Genomic DNA, 25,124 nt, shown 5'->3' with positions numbered 1-25,124 from the left:
ATTTCAGACCACTCCTTCCCATGGGACTCTTTGGCAGTGCAGGCACATACTGCTCATGAAGAGATTGCATGAAATTAATCAGAGGGATTCCAGATCATTCCAGCATCCCTTCACAGCCAGTATTCCCAGATGGGACAGGATAATTTCTCATTGCTGGGTTTTGGGGGGTTTTACGGTTGGTGAAGTTTTTTTATTGTTGTTGGATCTTTTAGAGGTTTTTTTTGTGTTCATTTTTAGTACATTAAGCATGGACTATGATGTATACTTGTGAACACTACCCAGAGGTGATGTGACAAAACTGAAAAGAGTATGAATTACTTTTTGTATTGGCAATATATTTATTTTTTTCTACAAAGAAAAATGCATATTATCAGTGAATGACAGTATTATTTGTTCAGTACTGCTATGGTCAAGCTGCAAACATCAATGATAGAATTCCCACTTTTATGAAAGAGTCAGTAAGTTGTGCTTAAATGCCTATATAGTGCCAAAATCATTATTATTGAGTAGAGACAAGAATAAGCCTTCTTTGAGTCCTTTTGCCATCTAATCTTCCACATTTTGTGTGTTTATGGGCTCTGTCTTTTCTTACGGTACCTTAATAGGATAAGGTATCCTTAAACAGGATAACTTATTTTGCATAAAGAAAACAGAGTCAAGGGGAAGAGGGAGAAGCAATGGGTCCATCTAAAACTCAAAGCACAACTATCCAAACATCAAGATTAGAATCTACACTGCTGAAAAGACGTAAAGCTTCTAATGACATAATTACCAGAATAATCATAACCCATGGTTTATGAATGGGAGAATAACTTTTTATTATGCAGTTTTATCTATGCTGTATTTTAGTAAATGATTTGGTTTTGTGTGTCATGATATTAGATGATTTTGTATAGTTGAATTTAAAACTATGAATGTAACTACTGTACATTTTACTAGTGTCATGTTTATAGTTACAGCTTGGATGAGACAAATATCTACCTAATCAGAGAGGCTAAATGCTAGGCAGCTGTATGGAAGAGTGAGCTTTGACACTGAGTATTTTGTAATACTGTTAATTAAAAGGGAGTGACCAAAATGAGAGAAGATACTCACATTAAGTGTTATCTTTGATGCCAGGGAAGGAAATAAGTTAAACGAAGGCAGAAGCTTACGGTCCTTTTGGGAAGACATAATCAGCTAATTGTGTTTCAGAGCCTATCAACACTAAGTAGAGTAATTGATTCATTTCTGTTAATTTTGGGGGGAATTTGTTGGGGTTTTGATGGTACAGATTTGGCATGTGATTTATTGTAGAGTTTTGTTTTGTTTTGTTTTAGTTTTTAATGGCATAATCTTTTTGGACAGCATCTGACATGATGTTTTTCTTGATGACAAAGAACTAGTTCTATCAGATAGCTTTTATTGTGACACCACTTTTAAAACATTTAAGATGGTGTTTTGGGCGAGAAGCCTCTTGCAGCATAAAATGTTTGTATCACCCATGTTCGGTTGTGAAATTTACCTAATTCATATTTTTGTCCTGGGAAAGATTACCTTGTGAAATATGCTGCATCACTAAATTAACATCTGGTCTTATATAGTTTGCTTGGAGCTGAAATGGCTCTTGTGGTCTATAAAAGATGTCAAATACATGTTAAGTAAGACTATTCTGGCAATGTTAAAATCCTGTAAAAATTTTATCTTTCCTTGAAAAAGTTCACATAATTGTCTTGAACATACTAACTGTATGAGTCTTACATCCTCAGCTACTTAAAGAAAAAAAAAAGAGAAGTCATGAATGCTACTACATCAGAATCTTTTCATAATTGGTAAGCTCTCACAGAGATGGGAAGGCAAGCACAGTAGGAGAATGTTGAGCTAGTCCCTTAATATAGAAGCAGTTTCCCCAATTCTAGCCCTGCAGTTTCTGGTTGGTGTTCTTTTTCTCTTCATAAAGTACATTTCCTTCTTTCAAGCTTCCTTGTCAGCCTGATTGTCCCTGCAAGAACCACTTTAAACTGACTATTCCCTCCAAAGCACAGTTTCTGAGAGGAAATTGAAAAGCTTGATAGCAGATTACTTTAACTTATATGGTACATGAAAGTTATTTTATACTAAGAAACTTGTCTATACATTTTTCTCATTGCACTATATAGCATTTCTTTTTATAGGAATCAATGTGGTTTTTATGTCTTAAGCATATGTTTATGGTCAGTGTCAAAGCATCATGTTTTAAGTATCTGATTTTGGAAAGCTCCTTCAATACTAAAACACTGAAAGCCACTATAGCACAAGTTTTATTTCTTGTTCACAGTAGGAAGGAAAAAAATCTAATAATCTTGATGACGACACTTAGGAAAGAGCAAATAACTGCCTCAAGAGAGGTGAAAGTCAAAGTTAATGAAAGTTAAAAAAACATATGAACATGTTACAACAATTTTATGTCTTACCAATAAACAGCAATGAATGTACATTTAACTCTGGAAATTTCTAGAGAAATTCTAGATTACAGATGAAACTTTGTTAACTCTATTCTCCAAGCAGAATTCTGCACTTAGTGAAATAGGGAAGAAAAGTCCCTGGATATGTTTGGCATCAATTTGATTATGGTCAAGTTTTTGGACTTGACTACATGGAAATATTATTTTCTTATATTTTGATGTTTGACATATATGTTTGTAAGAAGTTGAGTGTGGAACAAACATCATGGGCAAGCAAAACATTACAGAAAATATATAGTACTTTAAATACTTGTGGCAAAAAGGAGAGGGGAGAGAAGCATTTTTCAAAAGTCTTATAATTTGTGCTGAAAAACTTATTCATTTCAAATGTGGTGAAAAAGAGAAAGCAAAAAGGACAGGAGACAGTGCTACAAAATTAATTTTCTATATCGACTTCCTATGGTTAAAAATATGGAAGAGGGATTTAAATTAGGGAGAGGGGTAAATATTTATTTAACTAGCTGGCTGTTGCACAGAAATTTTATTGTTTTCTTTATAGAAGCTCCCTCTTGTCAACATTGGCTTCATCACCCATTGCAGATATCTGTCTTGAAAGTTATACTAACAATACCAAAAATTGTTCTGGCTGACCCTTGCTTATATTTTCTACTTTGCTGAACAGTCTCATATCCACCTCCATGCATTTCACATGGAAAAGAGCCCTTTCCACAGAGATGCTTATCATGTGTTCTCTGATCCCCTAAAACAGATTTACTTCCAATTATTTATGAGGGAAATATTAGTGCTTAAACTGTGGTTTGAGATTTCTTTCTGTGTGGAGATGTTTGATTCTCTATGAGGCTAGATAATAAAAAAGACCCCCAAAACTTGTCACATATTATGAAGATCTATGTTAAGTCTGGGAATGAAATACTAATTAATTCTAGGCTTTACTTCATTCCTATATTTGCCACACTCTCAGTACGATTTACACAACAAGCCATCACTCCTAACAGCAATGAAATCCCTTTCTCTTTTAATCAGTAAAGTAATATAATAATTGTTTTCAGTTTTCCCATGCACTCCATTACAGTACTCCATAACATATAGTCTACAGTCTCACCTGGAATTCAGTTCTGAAGAGAATTTTGGCAGACTGTACATCCCCAAATCACAGGAAACTATTTTCTATTATCATGGGTTGCTCAGTTATTTAAATGTAACAATGCTTCTTCTTTCTCAGTGGATAGCTGTAATATTTTACAGAAGAAAACCTGCTCATTAAAAATAGCAAAAAAATAGTTAATTGATTTTGATCAAGACCAATTTTCATTGTGAAAATTTTGATTCAGGTTTCAGGAAAATTTCCAGAAAAAACCCCAAGTACTCACAAAAATAACAGTATACAAACACTATTAAGTTCTTGAATCTGCGAACTCTTTTTGTAACTAATTATATAAAATCCAAAACACTTTCTTATTTTTCAAGCAAAATAAGTCTCCTTTAATTAAGGCTCTTTTTACTGTTGAAAATATGACCAAAACTAGTAGAATGAAAGGAAAAATAAGTTCTCTCTAATTTTAGAGACTTAATAAAGTTTACTTTATCTAATCTTGCCAAAGAAAAGCAACTGTTCAAAACTAGCCTATCAGATTTTCTCTCTAAAGTATACTGAGCACATAACTGCCCAGTAATCTCTGCTTGAAAGCTTATTATATAAAAAGGAGAGTTTTTCATTTCTTAGGTCGAAACTGTAGGACTAAAACCCATAGAAACCAACCTTTGACTTACAAAGAAAACAGTTGCATTATGTCAGACTTTGAGAGAAGGATAATTATGGAACCTCATGGTGTCATTGTCACAGATTCGCTTTTCAAAGTGCAGCAGAGCCATACTCACTGTACATGTCAAAAGGACAAGAGGATGCCTATCACTTTGCAGGTAGTCTAAAACCTGCAATAGATTCTTTCTGTTGTCAGATACATAATATTGTCTTCCAAAAGAAAATTCAGCACATATTAAGTGAAATTTTTATTCTTCTTCTTGACCTTGTTTTTCTTCTCCTGGAAAAGATAAATTCAAATCTAAATGCAAATCACATGTTATCAAATGAGTATAACGGTCTTTTTTATGCCATTGCTCTTCTTTTTCCCACATTTACTTTATATCAGGTGTTTTTGACATGCTTCTGGATAAAAATAAACCATTAATTACTTACATTCTAATGATTTGAATAATAATTTTGTTTGGTGACGTATATAGAGCCATACAGACTATCTATTACTACTTGAAATTATATTTTGTAACTCTCTATAAACAAGCATTTATGTTGAATTTGATGTCCATCGTTCCCTTGCTTCATCAGCTAAGAAACAATAACAAAAGATTTCTTATTGTTGTTTGAAGGAACTTCATGGAAAACTTGAAAAAGATGACATATATAAAAAGGAATGCAGTGAAATATTTTGGTAATCAACTTATTGCATCTTCTGTCAGAGTGAGGATTTCTGTATATTTCCTAGACTGTGTAACAGGCCTTATCAGAGAAATTGCTTCAAGCTGCCAATATTTGCTGTACAGAAGTACCTCAGACACAGCTGTTTTGTACCGTGCTTTCTTGGACAAAGACGGCAGATGGGCAAGCACCTGCTTATTTTAGCTTTTCAGTTAAACAGGCAAATCAGTACCATTTTTGAAATACATTGGTTTAAGCCTAAAGTTTGGGTCAGTAAAAAATCCTGTAATTAAAGACATTACTTTTTTGCCATAACTTTCTTCTGAAAAGTTTGAATTTTTTTCTTCCCCCCATCCTGTCCATTGCTTTAATTTCTATGAGAGTATATTTTAAATCTATTATGACTTATTGTTCTAATTAGGACCAGTACCTAGTATTTTTTCTCGAAATTCTTTCAAACTGCTCATTATTCTTAGAGAATATCCTTACATTTTAAATTTTACTTTGAAGACTTTGTCTGAAGTGTTAGGAAGAACAGGTTCAGTTCCCCAAAGTAAACATCTTTTTAATTGATTTGTGTTTTCATTTGAGTTAACTTTTTGTATTATTTTTATAAGAGTGGTGGTGTATCACTAAAACCTGTGATAAGTGTCTGAACATTTTTACCTGGACAATTTAACATTATTTTAAAATAATTAAAGTCTTCACTGTAATTTCTCTCAGGAAGTAAGTTAATGTTAAATTTAGAAGCACTTAATTTAATTGCACCACGAGGTGTGAAATGCTTCTTTAAATCTGTATTGCTCAGCTGAGGGCCAACTAATGATTTTGATGTACATTTGCATAACATTTTTTTAAGTTATACTAAGAAATGCATTTTTCTCACTTCTGTAAACTTGTCTTGAGGAGCATATAATGACTGGCATGTGAGCTCTTCACTTGCTGCTGAAAGCATAAAATGGATTTTTTTCCTATATGCAAGCTAGTTCCATACATTTTCGTGGCTGAATATGTAAAATACAACACATTCAATAAAACATCTGTACAGCTATACATGCACCTGCTTTATGTGCATGCATTGAGTAAGTTCAGTTTCTAGATTCTACAGAGGTCAAGATGCGGTCAATGTCATGGCTCCAAGTCAAAGTCAGAGATGACTTAAGGTCTTCCTTTGACTAAATGTATTCTAATTTTTTTTTCTGTATATTTGTCATGAATTTGGTTGTGGTTCTGGACATAGTCTGTTTATTTTTCCTTGAAACAGGATACAGATATTTCAACACGATATTTTCTGTATATTATTGCAGTACATTTTGCCTAAAAATTACTTTATTAATAGCATCTGGCCTGGACTACCACAAAATAATTTTTCAGCATGTCTAGAAATATTCAGAATGCTTTTATCAAGTATAATTCAAATGTCAGTGGTAAGTAACTCAGATGGTTAGCTATGAAATGACTTGGTGAGGCTGAAAAACCAAAACTAAGAATGCACATAAGGGTGCTGGTTTTGGCTGGAACAATTTATGTCAGAGTGGCTGGTATGGGGCTATGTTTTAGATTTGTGCTGAACTTATGGTTGATAATACAGAGATGCTTTTGTAATTGCTGAGCAGGTTTTGCACAGAGCCAGGGCCTTTTCTTCTTTTTGTATTGCCGTGGTGGGAAGGATAGAAGGGATGCATATGAAGAGGGGATGAGACACATCTGGGGTAGGTGACCCAATTGACCAGAGGGATATTCTAGATGTGGCATCATGCTCAATATATAAAGTGGGGGAAGAAGAGGAAGGATGGATGTTTGGAGTGATGGAATTTGTCTACCTGAGTCACCATTGCAGATGATGGGGTCCTGCTCTTCTGGAGGTGGCTGAACATTTGCCCACCCATGGGAAGGACTGAATCAATTCCTTGTTTTCTTTAGCTTGCAGGCACAGTTTTTGCTTTCCTTATCAAGCTATCTTTATCTCAACCCACAACTTGTCCAGCTTTTATGCTTTTATTCTCCCCCACATAATGCTGGTTGGGGAGTGAGAGAACAGCTGTGTTGGGTTTGGTTGCTGGCTGAGGTTAAACCACAAGAGGAAGATATTTTAGAAAGAGGAACTTTGATTGTTCTATTGAAAGGAATTTACATTGAAAATATGCAAACTGAATAGAACACTCTTAGCAACTACTGGATATAGAAAAGGGGCAGAAAAAATAGGACAGTATAAACAGATGATAATGTAATATAAACTGCTTGCAAACAATTTTGAAAAACTCAGTCTGAATATGTTCTACTGATGGTCATAGACCACACATCTGTAGAAAGAAATAAATAAATTGTCAAACAATGAACAACACTATAAGAAGAAAGTACTATTAATACATGTGAGGGATTTTTTGCTTTGATAGGGTTAATGTTTTATATGAAATTCACACAGAGAGAGACAAATCACAGAAGATTTAATTCAGCAGGAAGAAACTTGTCTCAATAGGTGAGGCAAAGTAATGTAAGGAATTATATCTTGAAGCATGGGCTTGTATCACACATGTGCACAGAAGAGGAAACAAAACCTCAAACCGCTCTCTCATCAAACAGCTGCCTTAAAGATTACAGTCTTTGAGAGGAAACCAGGTTTTCTGTGCTAAATTCCTTTCTTCTGAATATATTTTTTATTGTTCCTTTTCTTCCCATGAGGAGACATTAATGTGAAATAAATAATTTTATGATGTCTTGCATATTTATTAATTAGATAGATACTGCACACCTACACTGCCTTCTATTTTGATCACACAAGCTGTTAGCTTTGTCTTCTAGCAAAGCTATTTTAAAACATTTCCAGCCCAGAATTTTCTCATTTAGATGAATGTAATTCTCAATTAATATGTGCAAAGTGTGTAGTCATCTTCTAGTCCATGGACACTTTTATTTGAACTGTTTCAAAATCTTATTTAAAATGTAGTTTATCTTTAATTTATCATTTATGAGTGAATTTGTAGTATTAAAAAAAAAAAACAAAACCAAAAAACCCGAAGTATACTACATTTTTCCTATATCTTAGCTCTTACAATTGTGTCTTAATTAAGAGCTGTGGTCATGAATTATATATCTAATATCTTAATAAGATTAGCTTCCAGTTTATCATGAGATACGTTTTTTGTTTATGAGAACACTCAAGAAAACCTTATATAACACTAAATAGATTATACTAACTGCAAGAAATGCCCAAAGAGAAAGAAGATCCTTATTGGATATAGAAAACAATAATGTACAATATTGTCTTTTGGAAAATTTATGCACTCTAGTATTTACCAGTAGACTGTAAGAGATTCATACATTTCTTTCCTCAATATGGAACACTTTATCACTCTCTCTTACCAATGAAATAGCTGACTCACACTGGTTTAAGATAAGAAATAGATAATTCTCCTGGGAAAAGCCTTTAAAAAATACTCAGGAAATTTGACATCTTCTCATCTCTGCAACATTCTGTTAGTTTTCGATTTACTTTTTCAGCACGAATGCCTCTGAGAAAATCAAGGTTTCATTTAAAGAGAGTGAATAATTCTGCAGTGAAATTTGCTAGTTGTATTTAGTGGTGATAACAGTTTTATACAGGAGCTACTGTACTTATAGGACTGTGTGAATAGGGTACCATATATCCAGTTATCTGCCTTGGCATGTGCCCTTTTCTGTCCAGACCTCCTCTTGGGAAGTATGGTATACTACACATGTACAGACCTGTGGATAAATGCATATTCAAAGTTTATACTTTCCAGATACACTAGCTGTATTACCCACACTTCAGCATGACTGGATTCAAAGTCTGTGGTCTTGTATGCTTATTTCTGTCCTGTCAGTCTAAGAGGAAAAGAAAAAAGTTTGGTACATCAGGCAGTATTAGAAGACATCAATAATTGGTCATCAACTCTCATTATAAGAATTCACACATGAAGCATGAGATGTGAGAAAATTGGCAGAAGCTTTTTTTTTCCAAGTCTCTTTGAGTGTGTAAGCCATTCTTGTCCCATCCAGAATCTGAAAGTTCAAGATTTCAAATCCTGATTAAAACATAGAGCAGAGAGATAGACATTATTCAGGTTAAAATAAAAGGTTGACATATTAGTAAGTATAGAGTGGCAGATGTTTGTATAATGCTTGTCACTATGGCTAATATTTTCACATTAGGAGGAAGAATGTCCTTTCTGGTGGATTTTGTAAAAATAGGTGGGGAGTCAGGCAAATTGTCAGCATTCCTTCATAAGCAAATAAATATTCTCACATTCAGCTAAACAGAGGAGAGGATATGAAGGTAATTACTTATCAGCAGGTGACCACTAAAACATTTAGGCTCTTCTTTGCCATATAATGTATTGCAATGTCCTGCAGAGCAGAAAAAATATCATTCAGATTTTCAGTGAAAGGCTTAGCAACCTTCAGCTGAAGCAAGCTGCACAGATTTGCTAACTTTTCCAGTTTCAAACTGAAAGGTCAAACACGTAATGAAACTAATAAACAAGAAAAGCTTACCTAGTGAATATTAAAGAGGGCTTTGCTACTCATTCAAGTTCCCTTCCAGAATGATCTTCACACACTAGGACTTTTATTTTTAACAGATTCTATTGTGTAAGAGGGCTTTTTTTACCTGTGTCCTCAAACCTCAGTTGCTTGGAGATCTTGAAATCCCATGAGGGAAATTTGAGTCTGGCTTTACAAAGTAATTTTTAAGTTTGAGGTCATGGACTAGAAAAGAAGAAAAAATACCAAAACCTCTTGTCACTTACTAGTTGGTCAGGACTTACAACACAGAAAATTCTGGTATAGGAGAACTGGTGTGAAGGGCTGTAATGAGTTCTCTAGTCCAGCCTGTTTGCTCAAAGCAGGATCAAATATGGGATAAGACATTAGTGTTTAAGGTTCAACTTAGCAGATCTTGGAAAGCTCCAAAGGTACAGACCACATAGACTATCTGGGCCACTTTACCCATTGTTGTGGAACAGGTTCCTTTTGGGGAAAAATTTCTCCTTTTATCCACATGAAACCTTTCTTAATTTAATTTATGCCAGTTATCCTTGGTCCTCCCCCATATACTTTTTATACATCTTGTGAAGAGCCTAGCTCTATCTCCTCCATTATCTCCTTGCAGGCATCCACAGTCTGCAGTTATGTGCCTCCAAAGCTGTCCTTGCTCCAGGCTGAATTTTCAGTCTTTCTTCACAAGGCAAGCTCTCCAGTCTCCATTGTCTTTCTGTCATTCTCCTGAACTCCAGTTTATGAATGTGTTTCTTGTTTTGGGATGCCCCAAACTAAGCAGACTGCAGAAATCGTCTAAGAACTGTGAAACAGAGGGTGATAGTCACAGTCTGGTGGCCATGCTCCTGTTTATTCAGCATGCAGTGCACTAGGCTGCATTTGCTGCCAGGTTATACATCTGGATCAGGCTCAGTTTTCTGACTGCTGGGCCTCAAAGCCTTTCCCAAAGAACTGATCCCAGCATGTCCATCCAATGCGTTATTGCCAAGGCTCCTCTGTCCCAAGGACAGGAGGTGTTTCCACTGAATTTCATAAGTTTTCTAGCAATCAATTTCTCCAATATTCTTAGGTTCCTCTGGATGTTGTCCCCATTCTTGAATGTGGTACCCCATCCCAAAGCTGGTGTCATCTTTAGCAATGAGCTGAAGGAGATTTCGGAGTGTATGCTCATCAGGGTTAAAGGCCTTGAACACTTCATGTCCCTTAACAGGTCTCTTAAGTACTTCATTTTTTGCAGTCTCTGGGTAAAACATGACCTATTAACCACAAATTTTGAGTTCGACTGCCCAGTCAGTTTATTCTCTTTCAGGTTATCTATTACCTGGACTGCATTTTTGAAATGAGAATACTGTGAAAAGCAGTCATGAAAGTTCTGCTAAAATTCTCATAAATTATCTCCACTTCTTTCCAAATTATATCCACTTTCCCCTAAATTATATCCACTTTTCCCCAAATCAGAGAGGTCAGCCAAGTAGGTCAAATATAATTTATCTCTTATCAATTCATGCAGATTCACTTTCTTCTCCTTTACGTGTCCATGGGGAGCAAGCACAGTCTCAGTAGGTTTATGAACGACAGCAAACTGAGGGGCATGGTGGACACACATGAGGGATGGGGTGTCAGTCAGAGAGACACAGATGGGAACCTCATGAGGTTCAACAAGGCCAAGTGCAAAGTGTTGCACCTGGTTGTGCAATCCTTGTTTGATGTGGGCTGCAAAGGCATATTCACTACTCAGGAAGCCAACAGAATTGCGGGTGGCATCCAAAGAAGTGTGACCAGCAGGTTGAGGGAAATGATCCTCCCCCTCTACATTGCTCTGTTAGGAATCCAACTGGAGTATTGTTCTTATCTCTGGAGTCCCAATACAAGAAATGCATTGACCTAGTGGAGTGGATCTGAAGGACACCCACAAAAATTATCAGAGGGATGGACTATCCATACTATGGTGAAATAAGCAGAAGAAACCTTTCACAATGAGGACATTTCAACATTCAAAGAGGTTGCCTAGAGAGGTGGTGGTACACCTGGAAAAGTCAAGATCAGGTTGGATGGGGTTTGGAGCAACTTGATCTAGTTCAAAATGTCCTTGCTCATTACAGGAGAATTGGACAAGACAACATTTAAAGCCTACTTCCAACACAAATCTGTGTCTGACTCTATCCCACACTTTTTTAAACATGAACTACTCTTGCAACAAAATATGGTAGAGAGAAATCATATAACAGCCTTTTCCAGAGAAACATAATTATATCTCTATGTAGCAAGAGCTTTTTAATTGATCCAAGTAACTACCTAAATGTTGGGCTTTTTTTTCTTTTCTTCCCCAGTAATGCCTCTTTGCTTTCAGAGCTCTCTGTCCCACGTGAAGTCACAATTCTGAACACTGGGATTTCAAGAGTCAAATTCTAGTAAAAATCCTTTTCTGAATTCTGCTCTCCTGGAATTTGCATGTGACTGAGCTTAAACTTGATTTTTACTTTTACCATGATAGGTAGAGAACAAAGAAGGATAGAGTGACTGGTTGGAACTGAGCTGAATCTGCCTGATTAAGGTTTTGATATGGGATGATGAGGAAGGTCCATGAACTGTAGAGAAAGTAGTGCTGCTCTCTGGTCAAAGAAAGCAGGTTTATGGATGCCTTGAATATTGTGTTTCATTTCAGCACTGCCTATATTAGGAACAATACCCTTGATTGTTAATTGCTGGCTAGGAGTTTCATTTTCGTGGTCAGTGATATCTAAGCGAAAGTCTAGTGCTACTGGATATTGTTTATGAAGGTGAACAAATGTTGTCTTTTTGTTAAGTTGCATTTTTCCTTTTACCAGGAGAATTTTACTTCCTGATCTCAACAGCCTTGAAAGGTAAAATTAAATGATGACACAGGCTTATTTTAATTGTCTTCACCTGTCATTAACAAGTTTAATACCCATACACAGTATAGTAGTTTCTTTTTAGCAAATGCTACTACAGCTTCTAAGATAATGGGTTACTTGATTTCAGTTGAAGTCATTAGGGCTGCCGTGAAGCAAATTATTGCCACTTTGTATTATCCATAAAATCTAACATCAAAATTAAACAGGCAATAAAAATTTGAAAAATATTAATGCAAAAAACCTATATGTAAGTTTTAAATATGGACATTTAGATTTGAATTAAAATCAAATCAATAGTACTTATTCGCTAGCTACATAAAGCCTTCATTTTGATGTTTGAATTGCATATTGATTTTAATACAACTTAGATGCAGTCTTTTCAGGATATGGTTTACCATAAACTTGATGATCTGATGCAAGCACATAAAACATCTGCCTGTAAATAGCATTTTACAGTTAGAAAATTTTGGAATACTCTATCTTCCTTCTGAATATCTTATTTTCATTCACAGAAATATTGCACCTTTTCCTTCTCATTATATTGAGACATGACCTTTTATGAAAAAGCCCCAAAATATTTCACATGCATGATATCACAAGCAGTGATATGAGAAAGTTTTTAATAAAGATTTATGATATTTTAATGGAGTGGTTTATTTCTATAAAAAGCTCCGTTATTGATCTTGAAATTTTTGCTGAAAACCTAATGTTGCATTAGACTATTCTATTACCCAATTGTTCTCTTCTGTGTTTTTCAATTTTGATAATATAACATTGTTTTACTCTTAGTTTTTGTTTGTGCTCTGAGATCAATATGCTGCCCATAGCAGAGATATGAATATGCAAAAGACAATTCTCTAAAATGGAGAAATGTTTTAGGATGAGTGCAATGAGACACTGCAAGAAATTGTCCAGAAAAATTGTGGATGTCCCATTGTTAGAAGTGTTCAGATTCAGATTGGATGAGGTTCTGAGCAACCTGATCTAGTGAAAGTTGGCAGAAGGGTTGGACTGGATGATAGTTGAAGGTCTCTTTCCACCCCAACAATTCTGACTTTTTGCCCCTATGTACATGTCCAAGAAAATATGCCCTGTATGACTACAAATTCTATCAAAACTCATTGCAAATTTGACCTGGGTCAGTGTTCATAGTTATGTTTAGTACTATCCAAGTATTCTCCCTGCTATGTTTTTGCAAGCATATCAATTCATGTTTATTTACTGCAAGAACATTGCATTACATGTTAAATGTTATCTGAAAGTCCCGTGTCTTATGCTGCACCCAATAGACAAACTTCCACAAAATTCACCTGGTTATCCCTACTTCTACAGAACTGCTTTTTGAAAGCCAGTGGAAGAGGAAATATTTCATTAAGATATCACTACTTTTCACTAAGTTTGGAGCCAGTTTAATACCTTCACATTTTCCTTTATCACCTAATTCCCTGCATTTAAATTTAAACTTGTTTACATTCTTGTAATTAGGAGTAAATTAGAAATCCATAGGACTTGGCAGGGGAAAAAAGAGGGTGAATTTTCAAGTGATTGTGAGTGTATCCAAGCAAATCAGCTCAGATCTGCTTTGGACATGATTTTAAACAAACTTTAAAGGTAGGAAAATGTAAAAATGCCAATTTCAGTTTATACACACCATGGTGTTCAAGTTTAATCTGATTTCTTATAATGAATTCAATTTCCAAGATGCCTTGAGGGTAAATTTCTAAGGAAATGAAGGAGGAATTCTAAGAGAAAACTCTTGCTTTTGAAGTTCTTATGCAACCAATTAACTTGAAGACTGAATGCTTAAAAAAAAGACAATGTAAAAAAGACAATGATAAGAATGGTATTAAAAAAAATATACGTTGTAGTAAAGGCAAGTCTTGAGGACTCTGAAGCAAAAAACACAATTTATGGTGGGAATTCTGGAAAGACGGATGATTAATGTATAGTTGCTGTAAATGAAATACAACAATTCAACTAGTTATACCTGTATTAAAAAGACATTAAAAAATCTTTTCAGAAAACAAAAAAACCTCAACCAACAAAAAAATTATGCAGAGAATTTGTAGCCTCTCTCATTTTCAAGTTTCTATTACTAGATTACAATGACTGGCTAGAACCTAAATTAATCACTTCCATACCTTTTCTCTAATAATGAAAAAATAAGCTCAAAGAAACCACATAAGACATACGTTTGATTTTTCTTTGTATTAGGAAATGTTTCCTCTTTCTGATAAAGCTGAAGACTGTCATAGCAAATATTCCAAAGGAAGTTATGGAAAGGGCTAACTTTCTCCTCTGCTTGAAATTACTTCAGATGTGCAAAATGTAATTTCATGCTTCTGAAATAAAAGAATCTGAGAGGGCAAAGGCCTTAAAAAAGTGGGAAAAGATTTGCTTGACACTTTATGAATTACACTGCCGACACAGAAAATGTACAGCCTCTTCTGTAAAGTGTGGTTAATCAGGACAAAAAGGCCTCACTTCCACAATACATAGGTTCTGTGATAAGAAACAGGATGTATAAAATCATATTGCACTTTTTCTTTCCCTAGGTTTTGGGGATCTTAAGTTTTTGGGTTTTTTTGAGGATGTTTTTTGACAGAAAACTCTCACACTAAAGTAGTACTTTGAAGCTAATTGAAAGTATTAAGAAGAGAATTATTGGTGTTATGTATAGTGAAAAGTATATTCAAGTATTCATTCCTTTAAATTAAACTAGGAAGATTATATTCACCAATAAACATGGCAAAAAATAAATTCTTCATAATAAATGTTAGTTTTCTAGTTTTCCTTTAAACTGATCTATGCTTGGAAAATTTTCTGGTTTAGTATCAGTACCTAAATAGAACAAAGTGGACTGGAATTATCTTAGAAATTGGGGTTTAAGTGATGTCCTCACAATTTAATCAAGAAAAACAAGGTTCTTATCAGACTATAAATTAATTTTTTGTCCTGCAAAAATGTTGCTTATGACACAACTGGAAACTTTGCTTAGACCATAGATAATTCTGCAGAAACAGAATATTTCTGAACAAAGTTATTTCAATGCAAAATAGAGCATCAAACACAGGGGGACACTAGAGTAAAAAGCACAGTAAATAAGGATGGGCCACCACATTTGCATGTTTAAACACAATATGAATTCGTGCAAAAAAACTTTTAGGAGAAAAAAAAGGTGCATCTTCCTGCATCTTCCCCAACTTGAGAAAGCTATAAATTTCTCATTGACTCTAGTATAGATCAAGGATTCATTGAAACCTAACAGGAATTAAAAGCATAGATGCAAAGAAATCCAGATGCCTGTCTTCTCCTTTTGCTGTCTTTCCTTAAGACTTAAGGTGACTGAGACCTCATAAGACATAGCTAATCAGAGAGAGGTGTGAGAACATCCAGCTATTACACCTCAGTTCCTGAACGTTATAAGAAACTGTATGCTGTTGAGAACTCTATCTGGACTGTCACTGCCTTTCCAGCTGGTGTGGGCTGGAGACCAGAAGGTAAAGCATCGGACACAAACTGTGCTACAGCACTTTTTAAACAGTAGCAGAGAAGGCTCACTTGCTCTTCAACTGAAATATTTATGATGGAAAAAAAATGGGGGAAATGGTATTTAGATTATGCATGTCTAAATCATGATATTCACATTTCCCACACTGGAGGGTGAGGTTATAACTTTAGATTTTATTATTTTTTTTAATTAATTTAGTAAAAGAAGAGTTAGTTTTGGTGATTTAGCAGCTTTGGTGATATAGATAGAAAGATGTGTATGATCTACTACTGAGGTGGGAGGTGACTGAATTTTTAATTAGGTATTAAACTTTGTGATGTGAAAAACTAGTAACTTAGGTTAATAAAGTTGCTTTGACACCTATTTTTGATAAGGTACTTTATAAGGATAAGTCATTTTGACATAAAAATCTCTCCTGTGTATTGGTAAGACTATGCTAGCCTTAAATCCATTCTCATTCTATGATCTATATACAAATGGGGTTATGCTCAATCAGTAAAACATTGTTCTTTAGGTTTGTTTTTCAACAAATATTTTTACTGACATAGTAATGCCCAACATATGTCATGCTTGTTTTGCAGGAGACAAAAACATGATGGTACATATTTTTTCTACTGTTCATTATGACTGAATTTCAGCAGCGAAGAGAGTTGACAGATTTTTCTTTTGGTTTATATACTTTTTATTTAAGCCTTTGTAGGGATGAACTAAAAAAATTATGAAAAACTAACTTTGAACACTGGAAATTTAAATGGAACCTGATTTTTCAGATATGACTTTATAATAACATTTTTACTGACAACAAATTAACAAAGTTAACATCTTTTTGTATATATGTCTTTTGTTCTATAAGTTTCCACTACTTGCTGGAGAAAACATTCTGCTTTTCCTTAGATATGTGCATTTGTCAGGCAAAAAAACCCCATATAGAATGGGTTACTTAACTGAAAAAAGAAAATAACATTAATGACAAAGTAGTTAACAACAAAATGTAGGCAGAATTCAAACTATTGATGTGTGTACTGAACTTATTTTTTTCATCTTTGCCATCAGATTTTTTGTTTCTTCATTATAATTAGCCACTAAACTTGATATGTTCCTCTATTAAAATCCCTTTTTAGCTGATTAAATAATTCTGTAACTTGATCTGTAACCCAGGGGAAAACTAACTTTAATTTTTGAGAATAATGGACTTAGAAATATAGATCTGAAACTAGGGTATATGAGGAAGATGCAAACCAAAATATGAGACTTCTGACTTGTTTGTTTCTCAAAGAAGGGACTAAAGAGAACAAAAGCATGGCTATGGCTACTAAAACAACAATAAAGGGAATATACTAATGAACAGCTCTTTTTTTGTCCCAGGTCCATAATTTTTCTGTCAATTATTTCTTCTTCCAATAATTGTTTTCAGGAAGCTGAGGGACACAGAGCACTGGATTAACTGATAATTTCTACAAATAGTCCCTCCATGTTAACCATAATTTTAGCATTTAAACTCCAGTGTATGCGCACATTGCTCTTAACCTATAAATGCCATATGTCTTAATCCCACTTTTCTTTATACATGCATTTTCAGAAATTCATTAATCTTCTGCATTTTTTGTAGTTCTGATATCTTTATTTTTCTGTTACAAATGAATATGATGCATCCCATCATAGCAGAAGACTAATAGAATAATTTGGCAATCACTCCCTGGGATGAGGTATCATTTTTGCTCTCTATACTTTGATTTTGCAAAATCACCCGATAAGTGAAAAAGTCCGAGTTAACCGTGAATGTTACATCATTCCCAGGAGCAGGACTACCTTCACTCTTCCTTCATCTTTCCTTTGCAGAAAAGGTCTAAGACAATGGTAGGCATAATATTTATTTGAAAAATAAACAAAACAAAAAAAAATAAAGTAAGAATTATCACCTAATGGGAAATTGTAGCAAAAAGAATTAAAAGTAGATGGGATGTAGATGATGTAATATCCTTGAGAAGCAGATAGGATAGACAGAACATTGACAGTGTGAAATGTACAGCTTGGATGATAAAGAAAATCCTTAATTACATGAGGTACAGTAAAAAATACTAAAAACTGATAAGCACCTCCAGCTTCCTCCAGCTGGTTCCTCTACTCTGCCATTTATACTTCAATGGTATTAAATTAGTGAGAGAAAAGAAAATTCAAAGCCTCTTTTGTGTCTCTTCATTTAACCGACACTCTGCTCCCCTTGGACAGTACAATAGATGGGTTTTTATATTTGCAATATGCCTCATCTCACTCAACAGAGCACGTGGGCTCTTTGGAGTCAGTCTCCACTTGAAGTTTGCCTGGAAAGCTGGAGTTTAATCATTTGCCCAGATGCTCATTCTAGTCTCTTCTAAGATAAGAAACTGTCTACTAATTTGCTATGTGGAATAGTAATTTACCTTCTTGTTGGGGGTTGGTTTTTTCCTTTCCTCTGCACCTGTGGAATTTTTTTCCCATTGACATGCTAAGAAGCGCTGGTGGCTAGGTCCTTGAGAAGGAGGGAGGGAGAGCCTCCCTGTTATTTTTGGGAGTTTCTCTTGGAGGGTGGGGAAGGGGGGGAACACCGTGAGATTCAAAGCAGGTAAAGGAGGGTTGGGGGCAGTTGCTGGATCGCTTGGTTTTGGCTTCGGAGGAGAAAAGTCATTGCTACACCCCCCACCATCGCAACGCCGGGAGCTGCCTCTTCTGGTGTTGGACCCCACACCCCTGCTAGGGTGTTCTCCTGCTTCAGTTTGCCACCTCCAAGCATCCTGTTGGATCACCGGGACTGACACTGCTCCAGGGATTTGTGAGCAGAGTCTCTCCTCCACCCTTCCCATCGGGACACAGCCTCCATCACCCCCAGAGCTCCTGCAGCCACGCTGGGATCGCCGCATCTGTCCCTGCCCACCGGGAGCACCGACTGCCAATGGGACGGGAACTGCAGCACAGGGGAAAGGTGCCCATGGCCAAGAGAACTGTTACTGGTTCCTGTCCTGTTGGTTATTAATTTCATAGTTGTTGTTGTTTTGTTTTACCTTGTTATATATATTAGTAAAGAACTGTTATTCCTATCCCCCTATCATAGCCTAAGAGCCCTTTAATTTCAAAATTATACTAATTCAGAGAGAGGGATTTATTTTCTCCATTTCAAGGGAAAGCCCTGCTTTCCCTAGCACATTTCCCTGGTCTTTTCAAACCAGGACACTTCTATAACTATATAAATGTCCTCTTTTTTACACTGAGAATGATCTCTACATAATTGTCTAGTAAACAGCTCCCGGCTGTAAATTGTTATGTTCCTGCCCATACAGTTTTGGTGACAACTAAACATTCTCCAATTTAAAATGTTATTTTCTACTTGACCATATAGAAGAAGGGGCTGATTAAAGTCTCGGTGCTGTGGCCACTTATGACAGTCAATAATTCCTTAGAGAGGACTAAAAGTCAATTTCTTTTGCATAATCCCTCTGTCAGGGGTTGTCCTTGTTCTACATATACACTAAGCTCATTCAAAAAAGCATATTTTAATAGCAATAACTATTTAATGTGCTTTGCTAAATGTTCATATTGTTGTGTTCTTACTCAGACGGATGTGGCATTTCAAATAAAGGGAAGAAAGATATAAGACAAAGACCGTGTATTTCTGACTGTGTCAGAAATGATATTTGAGAGGTAATTGTTTCACATTAGGATTTCAATGACTTGCTAGGTATGCAACTTAAAAAAATATATAAAATACAAAAAACTAGGAAGTTGCTAACTATATGAACACTAGCATGTTTAGGTCATCTTGTTAAGATAAAAGGAGAATTTCATAGAATGATAAATAATAGTTCACCACTATTTGTTAATAAAAATTTGCAATAGTTCAGGTACATTATGCCCTTGGCAAAACTTTTTGTAATTATATATTACCATACTAAAAATATTTTTAAAAAACATTACTAAATTTCCATTGCAGTGCTTTATTCAAAGTATAAATTGGTAAGAATCTGAAATGCTCTCGTGACATTAGTATTGCTTTCAGAAGTTTTATAAATTTAATATTTAGGCACTATATCAGAAAACTAAATTTTTTATCTCTAGCCCAGCTGAGATGACAAAGTTTAGTTCTCTTGCCTGGGCTAGTAAAACATAAATATTGCATAATAAATTCTTTGTGCAACAGCTGAACTTGCTTCATTGTGCAGATAATGTCATTGGTCTTCTCTTAAACAAACACTTGAACACTTTGGGTTTCTTTTTTTACAACCGGCAATAAAAATGTTCAGTTTTAAAATCCACGCTCCAGAAACCCTAATATAAAAATGCAAAGTGTTTATAAATCCAGGCGAAATTCTGATATAGCTTTCTGTGATAATCAGTGCAGTGCAAAGAATTCTTCATATTCTGCTCTGGCTATACAAGGACAGAAACAAGTGCACTGGACATGTATAGACAGTTGCTTAGAAAATGTTCTGGAAACTGAACCTTAATTATGAAACAGGTGGCAAGGAAAGTGAACAGTCTGCTAAGTAAATTCATGGATAAACAGGGAATGGGGGCTGGATTTTCTATTGACTTATAAAGACTTTTTTGTTTTTCCTTTTCTGGTTTCATATTTGTAAACTGGAGATGTGGTAATACTTCCTCATGGAAACTCATAAAATTACACCAGGCAGAACTACTGTGATCTCACTGATCTGCAAAACACATACTATGAGATTCTTCTGAATGTCTGCATAAGCTTCAGTAATTTCAGACAAGCAAATATTCAAAAATACCCAGTCTTGATTTTTAAAATGTCAACTTGACATAATCCCTTATAAATTCTAAAGTAAATTTTAATAAGTGTGTCATAAGTATCCTAACCTTTATAATTCCCATATATTTTTTACTTTGACACTGTGCTCTTTAAGTCTGTGTTTGCCTACATAAAATATGCAAAGTAATTCTAGCGTACTTCTTTGTTATCTTTATCAAAAATGTTGTAAGATTAAACCTCTATTATCAATTTTTATGCAACCAAAATTGCTCACAAAAGTAAAGAAACTTCATTTATTCTTTGAAATATATGTGCTGAAAGGATTTTGACCAGGCCCACTAATTGATTTCCAGTTGTAATAATCACTGGGGCTTTTTAAATTCATTTGATGTGTGGTAAATCATGTAATTTAATCATGGTGACTGAAAAGCATTGTCTGGGAATATGGAAACCCAAGTACTATTGATTTTACCTTTTACATTATTCAATTAGTTGTTTTTTTTATTAGTCTTCTCAAATTAAATTAATCTAACAAGTGTAGATATGGTTAAATTGCACTAATTTCATCCTCCTTCAGTTCTCAGCTAAGGATGTGCATAATACTTCTGTAATCTACCTGCTCACAAATATTACTTACCCCTTCCAAAAGGACTGCTGACTTCACGGTTAACAATATAGGATACCCTGGAAAACATGGCTAAGGGCTTACATTCTTTGTCTTCTGCCAATGAGTAGAATCAAAACATAAGGCAGCTTCTTAGCTGGAGTCAAGAAAATGTGTAGAACTCAGAAAGACTGTGCAAAAATGTGCCTCCAGAAACAGAACTTCAGAGGGTCAGTGCAGGAAAGCATTGTTTTCAACCACATAGGGGACTAATCCCATCAGAGGAAGAATCAGTGTCTTCATCAATCTTGATTTAATATCAAAACATGATTATGATTTAATATTAAAAAGGTAAATAAGCTGTTCCTGAAACAATTCACTGTACATCAATACAATAATAAAACTTCATTTTTCAAGTAATGATTTATAATTTATTGTTAATAGCTGCTGTACTAATTATTAAAATATTTATAATTCAGAAAAGTGTTTCAATTCATTATATCGTGGCACAAATGGGCTATTAGTGCAGACTTGACTTTTTCAGTTATCAATTCCAATCTGTTAAAATAGCACTTTTTTTTTATAGACAATGTGTAAGTCAAGGCAGATGTTGCTACAATTTTGTCAATGAGTCATGCTCTGCCATACCCCCAGGTCCTTAGCAAAAGCATTGGCAATATGGTGTAGTGCAAGGCAATCTGTAATGAGTTAGGATATTGGCTCTGTCTCTGCCTCTCAGAAAGTTTCTTCTGCTTGACTGAAAATGAATACCATTAGATTCAAGCCTCAGAATCTTCTTCCAGGCGGTATGGACAGCTGGTACTTGCAGTGATTAAGAATCTTCTGACCTGTGGCTATGACAAGCTGGAAAAATGTCTCTAGTTTGGCTGCTTAGCTTCATTATCAGCGAATACCTTAAAATTATACTTTATTTATTAACAAAGACATCGCCCTTCAACAATGCTATCAATCATCCTAATTTTTCCAGCATATCTAATGCTACACTGTTATTCACTATAAGTAACTAAAGATAAATTGCTTCCATTGCAAAGCAAAACTATACTTTGTCATCTCCTTACTTCAAAGGCATGGGTTAAGTGAAGAGAAAAAAAAGGTCTTTGGGAAGCAGATTAGACATATAAACAGAGCAGGAAGAAGCAAAAACAAAAAACAGTGGTCTAATTCTTTCTAACTGTAAAAGGCTATCTTAATTAAATAAAACACATGGTATGAGTGTAGTGACTGACACTACATAAGTTCCAAAAATCTAAGCATGTGTTTTGTAGAATTTCAAGCATTTAATCCTGCTACGCAGTTCTGTTCATAAGGGAAGAAACCTATATCTCCAATAGCAGTATTGATGACTAAAATCTATAAAAAATATGTTTAGTGGGACCTCTGGTAGAACACAAAACCTATCTTGACACATTCTCAATGTGCTTTCATTTAACTCTTTTAACAACATGAAATTATTGACTATGATATGACACTTGAGTTGTTTCACCATTTTAACAGGGGTAAACTCAGTTGAAGCTGGTCACATGATGACTAAACTGAGGGTATCTAATGACAGTGACAAAGATGAGTGATATTGCATAAAAAATGTGCTCAGTTGCTTAGAGCTTCTCCTATCACCATCTATATGTAAGTGACCTTAGAACTTCTTCAATCACCATCTATATTCAAGTGATTGGATATTTGTCTTAGAGAAATTTTTTTATCATATATGGTATCTGCTCCTTCTGAGTAGACTTCAGCCATAGCGAAAGAAAATCTGAGAAAAGATGCCTTTTGTCAAAATTATAAAGTTCCAGAACATTTCACTGGATAGTGCTAACAAGTACATCCTTTGGGGCATGAAACTATCCTTTGTGACAGATTTGGTTTGCTGACATCTATGGAAACATCTGACCATATGGTGCCAGGTTCAACCTTTTGAACAATTACCCTCTGCAAACTTCAGCAGCAGTTTCTTAGTCTCTTATATTCTCTTAAGACCCTGTCTGCACCTCATGCACTCCAGTTTCTGACCTGAGCTGGATCCAGCTACCAGAAGAAATACAGTTTCTCTATTTGGTACTAAGAACTATTGAAAGGGAAATCTATAGAGCCAAGTTCAGGAGACAGACATGTTTGTTCTTAACTATTATGGCCACAAACAATGAAATAAAAACTCTTTGACTGAAGATTTTGGTAATGAAACATGGTCTCATAAACCTGTGCCTGCATAGGAAAAGTAATTTGAAAAAGCTTTTGGAATTATTGGGAAAGAACCCAACAAAATGTAGATTAAGAAGTATGTTTGGGCCTGTAATACATGGCAAGAAATATTTACTGACTTGGCCAGAAGTAAGGGGAATGTGGAGCTGGATGACATGAAGAAACTGGAAATAATTTTTCAAGGAAGCAGAAAGTGTACCCAACAGCAATTTTGTAATCTCTTTTTGCTCTTTGTTCTCATTTCCTCTTGGTCATATTGCATGAGCCCATGCTAATTGCTGGCTTCTCAAATAAATTCACTAGTTTCTTCCCAGACACAGGGAGAATACCTTTGTTCTAGGATCTACTCTAACCACTACATGTCAGAATGATCTTTTGATAAGCTTAGTCTTCCAACATAATCCATCTTGTTCTACACCATAACAGACATCCATTAATGCTTATGTTGTGCCTGAAAACATAAAAGGAACTCCTGGAACCATGCTAATAAAAGAAACTCTGGCAGTCAGAATCACAGCTGCATGGCTATTTCATGTCCTCTAAACTGAATATCCACAAGTATGTTTTAAAATAAGGACCATGATGGCAGCACATAAGACCAAGAGTATCAGACTGTGTCTGAGCAGACAACTGCTATGAAAATTCCATTCAACCCAAACTGTTCTAAGCCGGAATCAGTCTTCAATGACAGAAATAAACTTTGTTCTGGTGTACAGTCCTCAGCTATATCGTATAACAATCAGCTGATGAAGAAAGCAAGGACAACACCCCAATTTTGGCAAGGAGGAAGAGAAGATGGTATGGAATCTAAAGAGGTTCTCTACAAGAGTATCAGGGTTTTTTCTTCTGTTATTAGCACTTATTAATACTGAAATGCTTTACATTCCTTTCTTGTATCTCTGTATTATACTGTGAGATATTTAAAACCTGACTGGACAGTCCTGAGCATCATGCTTTAGCTGACCCTACTTGACAAGGAAGTTGGATGATGATGTCAAGAGGTTCTTTATGGGCTCAACATTTCTGTGATTCTGTGATTTCTCAATCCATCTTTGCACCCTACTCTACGGTAGAACTGATAATAACTATGTTAACAAGCCTTTTCAATCTCAAATAGCAATGGATTCAAGATTTCTGCAATAATTAAATTTCTTTCATATGCAATTTATTTTGCAATATGGAATCAATATTCAGTGAAAAGAATGCTGCCTTGCTTGTTCAGAAATTTGTAAAAAAATTACAAAAGACAGAGATGGAAGAGATATAGAGCATCTTACACCTAGATATTTAAATGGTGCTATGTGGAAATACACTGTCCTTCTAAATGCCATCAAATCCAGTGGTTATGGAAAGGCCATGTTGATCAAACTTCTTATAGGTCATCAATCTATCTGTCCTCCCTGAGAGTCTGAGAACTGGATAAGTTAAAAATCCGGGCAGTAAAGGAAAAATGTAATCAGATGTCATTGGGTTTTTTGGGGTGTTTTCATTTTTTTTGTTTTTTTGTGTGTTTGCTTTTGTTTTTGTTTTTGTTTTGCCTTTGCTTTTGCCTTTGCTTTTTATTAAATAAAATGCCATCTAATGTTACATGGAATAATGGGAATTCCAAATGTAATAATAATGCAATAATAATGTAATATGTCACAATGGGAATTCCAAATTCCAAAAAAATTTGTTTTCCAGGTGTACTGTAAAATACAAGCAATTTTTTCATGCCATGGTGTAATATCAGTGATAAATACTTTAGAAGCCTACAAAGAAATTAGTTCT

Source organism: Cinclus cinclus, chromosome 1, assembly GCF_963662255.1.
Source record: "Cinclus cinclus chromosome 1, bCinCin1.1, whole genome shotgun sequence".
NCBI classification, from domain to species: Eukaryota; Metazoa; Chordata; class Aves; order Passeriformes; family Cinclidae; genus Cinclus; species Cinclus cinclus.
This window is presented reverse-complemented; position numbering follows the sequence as displayed.